This window comes from Bufo gargarizans, chromosome 1 (assembly GCF_014858855.1).
Source record: "Bufo gargarizans isolate SCDJY-AF-19 chromosome 1, ASM1485885v1, whole genome shotgun sequence".
Taxonomy (NCBI): domain Eukaryota; kingdom Metazoa; phylum Chordata; class Amphibia; order Anura; family Bufonidae; genus Bufo; species Bufo gargarizans.
Window position 1 is genome coordinate 148,531,946 of NC_058080.1, and position 9,261 is coordinate 148,541,206.

General features: G+C 39.4%; 1 protein-coding gene across 1 annotated transcript in view; it reads right to left on the bottom strand.

Annotated features, from left to right (window-relative positions):
• The window catches only part of SGCZ (sarcoglycan zeta), a 1,451,138-nt gene extending 1,443,468 nt beyond the window's left edge, over window positions 1-7,670 (bottom strand). The window contains exon 1 of the mRNA XM_044295758.1: window positions 7,191-7,670. The gene's annotated coding sequence lies outside the window, so the exon portion shown is untranslated. The remainder of the gene's footprint in view (window positions 1-7,190) is intronic.
• Between the last annotated feature and the right edge of the window lie 1,591 nt (window positions 7,671-9,261).

The window sequence follows — 9,261 nt, forward strand, 5'->3', positions numbered from 1 at the left end:
TGACAAAACTGTATAGAAAGGTTATTAAATATTATGTTAGGACAATCAGAAAACTTTCTGTCACGCTAATGATATTGATCTAGGTGTGCAGGTCCACCCAAGCCATTCAACAGATGTGAAACAACTTTGAGGCTTACTGGTTGTAAGTCAGATAAGAGCTGGTTTGGAATGTCTCATAGTGCACAAGGCTGCCATTGTAGGGTATGCGGACTGTTATCTGTCTAATGGATAGATTGTTGGCTACCAAATACCTGGCTTTTGGCATATAGCCTTTGTGTGGTTGTCTATTGTATGTCATTAATAATAGGAGTCCAAGACACACCCAGCCATCCTCTTAATGCTGTTTCCAACCCATTTGATGGGGTTTCCATCAATTTCTAACCTTTTTTTGTGAACCAAACACCCTCTCTTCTTCAGAGCAGGGGTGCCTGGTTTGATGATCAGGTCTCACATTGAATTTCATTGTATTAAATTATAGTCGAGCACACACAGTATTCGGCCGAGCACTGCAATGTGCCGAGTATAGCGATGCTCGAGCCGAACAGCAGTTCGGCCAAGCATGCTCGCTCAACTCTACTCAGCAGCATAATTTTTTTGATGGTTAGCTCAGTAGCAGGCACTCCCCTTTAATGTTTTAGAGAGTCAGCTCAGCAGAAGGTCCTCGCCCATAATGTTTTAGATGGTCTTATTAGCAGCAGGCCCTTGCCCATAATGTTTTAGATGGTCAGCTCAGCAGCAGACCCTCACCCCTCATGTTTTAGATGGTCAGCTCAGCAGCAGACCCTCAACCATAATTTGTTCGATGGTCAGCTCAGCAGCAGGCCCTCGCCCATAATGTTTTAGATGGTCAGCTCAGCAGCAGGCCCTCACACATAATTTTTTCCATGGTAAGGTAAGCAGCATGCACTCGCCCCTAATGTTTTAGAGAGTCAGCTCAGCAGCAGACCCTCAACCATAATTTTTTCGATGGTCAGCTCAGCAGCAGGCCCTCGCCCATAATTTTTTCCATGGTCAGATCAGCAGGCCATCAATCATAATTTTTCAAGGGTGTGTATGATGCCCTCCTTTATGTGATATATAGCTTGTATTGGAGTGCCTCTTCCTTGTAAATTTTGGCAGCACTTGCACTTTAAGTAAATATACAGGAAAGAATGTTTCCTAACAATTTTTCCTCTAAAATCGATTTTATCTTCGGTTTGGTGTGTATTATTGTAAGTCTGTAAAATTGGCCTACTACTCGAACAACATCATTCCCAGCAGCAACCTGGGAGTCAAAGATGCATCCAGACATCCTCCCTATGCTGTTCCCAAACCATTTCAGTGGTGTTTCCATCAATTTCAGACCTTTTCATGTGAACCAGACAGCTTCCCCTCTTCAGAGCAGGGGGTGCCTGGTTTAATGCTCGGGTTCTCCCATTTTTTGTACAAATTTTAAAAAGTCTCTGATTTGTCACACACAAACGGGAAACATAGTGCTTTGAGAGTTTTTGAAGTCAGAATTCTGGAGTGCAGGGCATGATAAATTATCCCCATTGCGTTTATAAATCAATATCAGAATTTCACTAATATCTTTGTGTGCTAAACCATGCCTACTTAGCTCTCTATATAAATGGTTTTTGCAGCCCCACCTATGCCATTAGCACCTAATTCCAACTACTCTACAATCTGAAAGGATCTTTAACCTCGCAGTGTCTATTGTGTTCAGTACAATTACATAATATAGTCTAGCAGAAAAAGTACTTATAAATAATATACTGACAATCCATATTATGTTCAAGAAAGACATGACAAGACAGATACATTGATGGAATAATAGATTTCTTCCATTTTTGGCTTATGGTACTCTGTTACAGATTTTAAATTTGTAGCTGAATATTATGCATTTTAGGCTACTTTCACAACGGCGACACTACGATCCGGCAGACAATGCCGGGAATCGACCTACTCAAACCGCAGCACGCAGCATACGTAAATGGAGCAGGCAGGCTTTCCGGTTCCATCCAACATTATTGGATCTGGGGAATTCCAATAAGCTGTTCTCTGTCTGAACAGCCTGCCGCAGGTGTGAAAGTAGCCGTAGTCAGTTCTCCTGTTCATACTCGATTGACTTCAATGTGAAAAACACTGGGAAAACAATTTTCTAAAACAAAAAAAACTAAGTTAATAAAGTAACTGCACAAGTGCACGTGGCCACAACATAAAAAAAGGGAACAGAATATAACAGCACTCTATCAATGTAAAGTATATGATCTGATCTATATATGTACCTTACAAATAAACACCAGGTACAGTTTTGATCAAAAATATATTTGCTAAGCACCTCATGTTTATTTGTATGGTAAATGTGGCATTAATTCATGTAGATCACATGCTTTACATTATAGACTGCTGTTATATTCTGTTCCCATTTTTAAGTTGAAAAAAGTGTACCTTTTCAAAAACTTTTGATACTTCATAGTGACATAGCAAAGATTTTGATTAATGGGAGTAGTTGCCCTGCTGCAATAATGGTTCATATATAATAGGCAATGAATTAAAAAGAGGTTGTTTTTTTAAATAGATGTCCTACCCTCAAGACAGGCCATGACTATCAGATGGGCAAGGTTCCAACATCGGCACTCTGGCCATGACTATCAGATGGGCAAGGTTCCAACATCGGCACTCTGGCCATGACTATCAGATGGGCAAGGTTCCAACATCGGCACTCTGGCCATGACTATCAGATGGGCAAGGTTCCAACATCGGCACTCTGGCCATGACTATCAAATGGGCAAGGTTCCAACATCGGCACTCTGGCCATGACTATCAGATGGGCAAGGTTCGACATCGGCACTCTGGCCATGACTATCAGATGGGCAAGGTTCCAACATCGGCACTCTGCCCGATTAGCTGTCTCTCAGCATCTCTGGAACTGGAAATCAGAGCCAGAACGACACAGTTTGTCCATTGTGTAGTGGACAGAGATGGTCACTGCAGTGCTGCTTCCACTCACTTCCACTACACAATGGACAGAGCTTTGTTCCAGTTCCAGTGCCTGTTTCTGGTGTAAGGGCTACTCCTAAAAAGTTAAATAGCTGGTTTTGGACTCCCTCCAATCTAATATGGATGGCCCACCCTGTGGATAGACCATGAATATAAAATCTCAGAACATCTCTTTAAAGATCTTTATTGTAAGGTTATATGCACTTTGCATCCAGTTTCATTATTGATCCTAAGCAATAAGAAATGAAACTACATAAATTGTTCTGCAGTTTAAAGTCAACAACTCTAACTTAGATTTGTGTTTTTTTTATGGCTACAACTACAATAAAAACTATATGTTACTGCCTTCCAATTGTCCCCTACTTATTAATAGTCTATGGACAGTAGGAGACCAGGTGGAGGGAGCGAGGTAACACATGATTTAGGATGAGACTATACATGGTCTCCCACATAGATCTGCATTGGAGAGGCACATACTAAGTGGTAGGATATTTTTAATCAAGGCCATTTGCAATACTGCTTCATTATTGTTATATCCAGTGCATGGGGGCAACTTAAAATTGTTGCAAGAGTGTACATACCATACTATTTCACATATGCTCAGTATCGAAGTCTGAAAGTTCGATAAATAGCTATATTTTCATTGTATTATATTAATTTTACAAACTAACATCTGGCATATTTTTTTGGTTTAATGATGTTGTGTAAAAAAATCCTCCTTTATCCAGAAAATAGTTGATACGCATCTGATCTGTAAGGGTCAGATTAGAGCAGGCATGTCCAAACTGCGGCCCTCCAGCTGTTGCAAAACTACAACTCGCAGCATGCATGGATAGCTTACAGCTATTAGGGCATGCTGGGAGTTGTAGTTTTGCAACAGCTGGAGGGCCGCAGTTTGGACATGCCTGGATTTGAGGGACCACCACCAAACACAATTTTATACCTAAAATTAGGCTACTAACTCTTTATGATGTCTTAAATGTATACATACTGGGACCTCCACCAATCACAAGAAAAGGGGGTCCCAATGGCTTTTAAGAATAAAGCAACAGGTCAAGCATGCTGCTGCTGCTCCATTCATTCACTATGGGACTGCCAGAGATAACCGAGCACTGTACTTGCCTATCTCCGGCAGCTGCTTAGAGAAACAATGCTCAACCCACCACTACATTGATACAGGCATACAAGGACCCCTGTTTTTGTGATTGATGGGGGTGCCAGAAGTGGGATATACATCAATATAGATTTAAGAAGTAGTTAGAGATATTTATTTTTTCTAGTAGCTTCACTTTTTATATATATAAAAAAAAAGCAGGGTATGGGTCTGTATGTGTGTGTATGTGTTTGTATGCATGTTTGTGTGTATGTATGGGTGTATGTACGGTATTTATGCCAATAGTAATAAATGATTGAGCTAACTTTCCAAAACCATAAGGCACAGTCTTAAAATCATGAATATGAGTAACAATAAATAGAGGCATGCTTTGGTTGGGTATTGCAAAACTTATTTCTGAACAATATTCTTTATATTTAGAGGTGATGAAAATGCCAAGCAACGTTATAATATTCCTAAGATGTGTGTGCAAAGCTTGTGCAGCCCACCCATCCCCCTTCTTCCCCTTCACTCCACTTGTATTGATTGATAATGATTCATAAAAGCAGTAAGCCAATGCCATACATTACCTACTTTATACCTCATAATAACTTGCATACTACATGCATAAAGTACTGTCAGAGTGGTCAAGAGCGATTTTTGAGAATGGCACATTCGATAGATAGATAGATAGATAGATAGATAGATAGATAGATAGATAACAGATGAATAGATAGATAGATAGATAGATAGATAGATAGATAGATAACAGATGAATAGATAGATAGATAGAAAGATAGATAACAGATTAATAGATATATAGATAGATAGATAGATAGATAGATAGATAGATATGAGAATAGATAGAATATAGATGGATAGATAACAGATGAATAGAGAGATAGATATGAGAATAGATAGACAGATAGATATGAGATAGATAGATAGATATGTGATAGATAGATAGATAGATAGATAGACAAATAAATAATACACAGATCTCATTGAAGTAGAATAAATCAGTTAATACATATTCAGTGTAAAAGAAAAGATGAAGCCCATGACATTCAGTACTCTGATTAGAAGAGGGTATAAGTCACTGCTGCAGTTGCTAATAACATGAAATATTTAAAATGATATGATGCATTGAATTTAGAAACTTAATCCAGGTAAACTGAACGCAGTATATATGTTCTCTTGACATGTCATTTATCTACAAGGAAACATGGAATATATGAGAAAAGAGCACTCAGATAATTTGATTGACCTAGTTCAGCTAGGAAATGACTCTTTTGACCTGATTCTTGATGTGTCCATATACTCATATGCAGTATAAAAAGATGTCCTATAATGCCAGCATACAAAATGCATCATTAGTCAAGACAGCCTACACAGCCATGAACATAGAGTTTAGAGTGGAAGAGTATATATTCATCAATCATGTACTTGCTTAGCCACATTAATGTTCAGTATTTGAAGACCTTGTCATGTGGATGCTTCCATGTTACTGCAATCGCATGCTATAAAATATCACCCAAAATCATTACCCAGCCAAGTGCCTTAGGTCAATGATACTGAGTAACACATAAGGCAATATGAAGTTCAAAAACATCTGTCTATTCCAGAGCAGTACTTTGTCATAAATCATTGGTAATGGTGGATCATGTATGGAGAGCTGAACCAACATAGAGCACCACATGTTATCCTACATTATTGGTCTATGATAACATATAGATCAGTCAAAGGAATGTGTTACTAATTGGCATCACCATACCAGACCCTATCTGCCTACCTATAACATGTATTTCACTCCCAAGGCTATGGGAGGACTCCTTGTAGACATAGTATACTGCCCACAACAGTGCTTATTGTATGTGGACACATACTGTATGGCATTTTAATAGCTCAAGCAGGATGTGTTCATGATAGACTAGATAGATAGATAGATAGATAGATAGATAGATAGATAGAAGATACATAGATAGATATGAGATAGATAGATAGATAGATAGATCGATAGATCGATAGATATGAGATAGATAGATAGATAGATAGATATGAGATAGATATGAGATAGATAGATAGATATGAGATATATAGATAGATAGATAGATAGATAGATATGAGATAGATAGATAGATAGATAGATAGATAGATAGATATGAGATATATAGATAGATAGATATGAGATATATAGATAGATATGAGATAGATAGATAGATAGATAGATAGATAGATAGATATGAGATAAATAGATAGATATGAGATAGATAGATAGATAGATATGATATAGATAGATAGATAGATAGATAGATAGATAGATAGATAGATAGGAGATAGATAGATATGAGATATATAGATAGATATGATAGATAGATAGATAGATAGATAGATAGATAGATAGATATGAGATAAATAGATAGATATGAGATAGATAGATAGATAGATAGATATGAGATAGATAGATAGATAGATAGATAGATAGATAGATAGATCTGGATATAGAGGAGTGAGAAAGTGCACTCACTTTCAGAGCTTGCACACACTGTAAGTATGTAAGTACTAGTAGTTGTCACATATTGAGGTGGGTAAGTAAAAAGATGACCATGCCTAGTACTCCATTCCATGTGCCTCACAATTATATGAGATCATTGACCACAGGACAGAGAAGTGACCCATCTGCCTGTCACCTCTGCTACTCCTCCATGAATAGAAGTATGTGTTAAAACATCTGTGCACATTGTCTTTACAACTGGTCAGAATCCAGGAGAGGAGTTCAAGTGTCACTGACAAACACTCATTATTTCTACTACAATGTAAGGGGCTATTATCAAAATGGACACATATAAAAATATTCATGTGCAATCCAATATGGGCTACACAGCTAAGCCTGGCAGTTATACCTGCTCAGCAGCAAGGAATATGAATATATATATATATATATATATATATATATATATATATATATATATAGTGGATATGTATTGCAATTTCAAGGCAATCCAGATCCCATGAGAATGTGGAAGAAAGTTCTACCATCTGATACTCCATTATACCCCATCCTCTCACTCTAGGGGTGCACGTTGCAGCTTTGCTTCTTATTGATAGCTCCTACCTTCTTTTCCTGAAGACTTTATCCGTGCATCTGGAAAGTTGGACACAATCTAGATTCAGAAAGTCATCCTGGTCCTCCAGACCCCGGCTGTGATGTCTCTCGTTATCTCCTTATGGACCAGGAGTATATGGATGATCTCCTGTACAATAAAGCAATTCACTTTGCTTGTGGCTGGCAGTGACTTAAGCGACAGGTGATCCTGGACCTCCACAGACCCCCTGTGATGTGTGCTGGAGATGAATAGTTATGCTCTGCACGATCTTGACTATTTATATCCTTTCTGCTACACAGCAGAGAATTGCTGCATCCTAAGAAGCTGCTTCCTTGGACATCATGCGGCAGAAAGCAAAGAAATGTGTGCAAACTAGAGAGCAGGAGATGTCATGAAACCATTCTTTGGGCATGCAAGCACAATTAGCATCCTACATGAATGATGATCATTTGCAGGAGAGAACTGCTTTCTCCTAAGAGTTGCCTGTAATGATCCTCAGCAGATGACACTTTCAGGTTTCCCCCTCCAGCAAATGCAGTAGTCTCCAAAATATGAGGGTTTCTTCCACTGGAAGGGTGCTATGCCAAGACAGAGCAGGGAATATAAGGTGGCTCTTCTCAAGATGAGAGAGGGGCAGAGATTTTCTCTTCTGCTTGTGCTGTTACTGTCCTTCACCAGCAGGTGACTGACTTCTCTACTCTCTTCTCTGGGCCAGCACTGAAGGGATTTCTCTTCTCTCTCAAAAGCAATGCTGCTTGCTTTCCCATGCCTTCTGGGTCTTAGTGCTGCCTTTCTTCTTTCAGATCCACATTAGCTGGCAGTGAGAGGATCTATGTATTTCTGCAAGTTGGCAGATGATCTAGGGATGTGTGCCCTGTTTCTGCTTTTTTAGAGGCACCATGAGCTCAAAGCATGCATTAGAAATGGAGATGGTTGATGTGCTATGCTATACCAGCATCCTCACTGTGCATCCATATACTGCTGCATTACAAGACTGAGCTATAGAGAAGAAGCACATTCCTTTCTCCAGCCTGTATATATAACAGTTCCCAGAAGAAGTGGATGCACAAGGAGCTGTCTACTGACTCTGCTGTTTCCTACCTGCTCCACTGCAACACAACACAGTCCTCCAGTGAGAAACCCAGGCAATTGATCAATCCTTTACAAGTGAGAGAAAGATAACTGAGTTATCAAAGTTATCTCCCTTCTTCCTTCCCTCTGCTGTCTCCGGTTGTGGAGTATGTGTGCTGGATCAGAGGAGGACCTTTACTGGCTGATGGGGAGGGTGGAATCACAGCATGTAGCAGTCAGTTTAACCACTTCACATCAGGGCGGACTGCACAAGAGAAGTCTCCTTGATGGTATTTTCAGTAATATTGCTGTGTGTTGAATTATCCAGAATCTATCTCTGCACTAAATTATACTGACCCTTTCTTTTGGATAAGAGGAGGAGACCTCATACCACCACTGATTATTATAAAAATGATAAGAGGTTCTTAAGAATTGGAGGCAATTACAAAACTTGAAAATGTACATCAGGCTGCTGTACCATCTGTTTGAGAGAAAAAAGGGATAAGCACTGTTTAACAATTATTTTGATATTTTCTAATGTTGATATGGGGGTTGAGATGAACCAATTGATTTATATTTTCAAAGAATAGATTTTTCTCATCAGCAGGACTTCTTAACCTGTGGGAGGCTGACCCAGTAGAGTACTGGTGCCTGTGCAGTTGCTGCTCCAAACTCGAAGCAGAGCTTCTGCCCTTGGGTGCAGGCAGGAAATTGTCAAGGCCAGACTAAATGTCCAGCCCTGTCAATCGAGCAGGTAGGCACTTCTTTACCTGCGGGACAGTCCCTCATCGGTGAAGAAGTTCTTCTGATGAGACGATTCAATTCATTAGAGCCAATATGTTGCCCAGCGCTGACAGAGATTGTAGATGTTTAGATCTGTAAATCTACAGTCATTTCCTTATCTCAGACATACTATGGTTAATTTCACGTTAAAGGGAACCTGTCACCGGGATTTTGTGTATAGAGCTGAGGACATGGGTTGCTAGATGGCCGCTAGCACATCCGCAA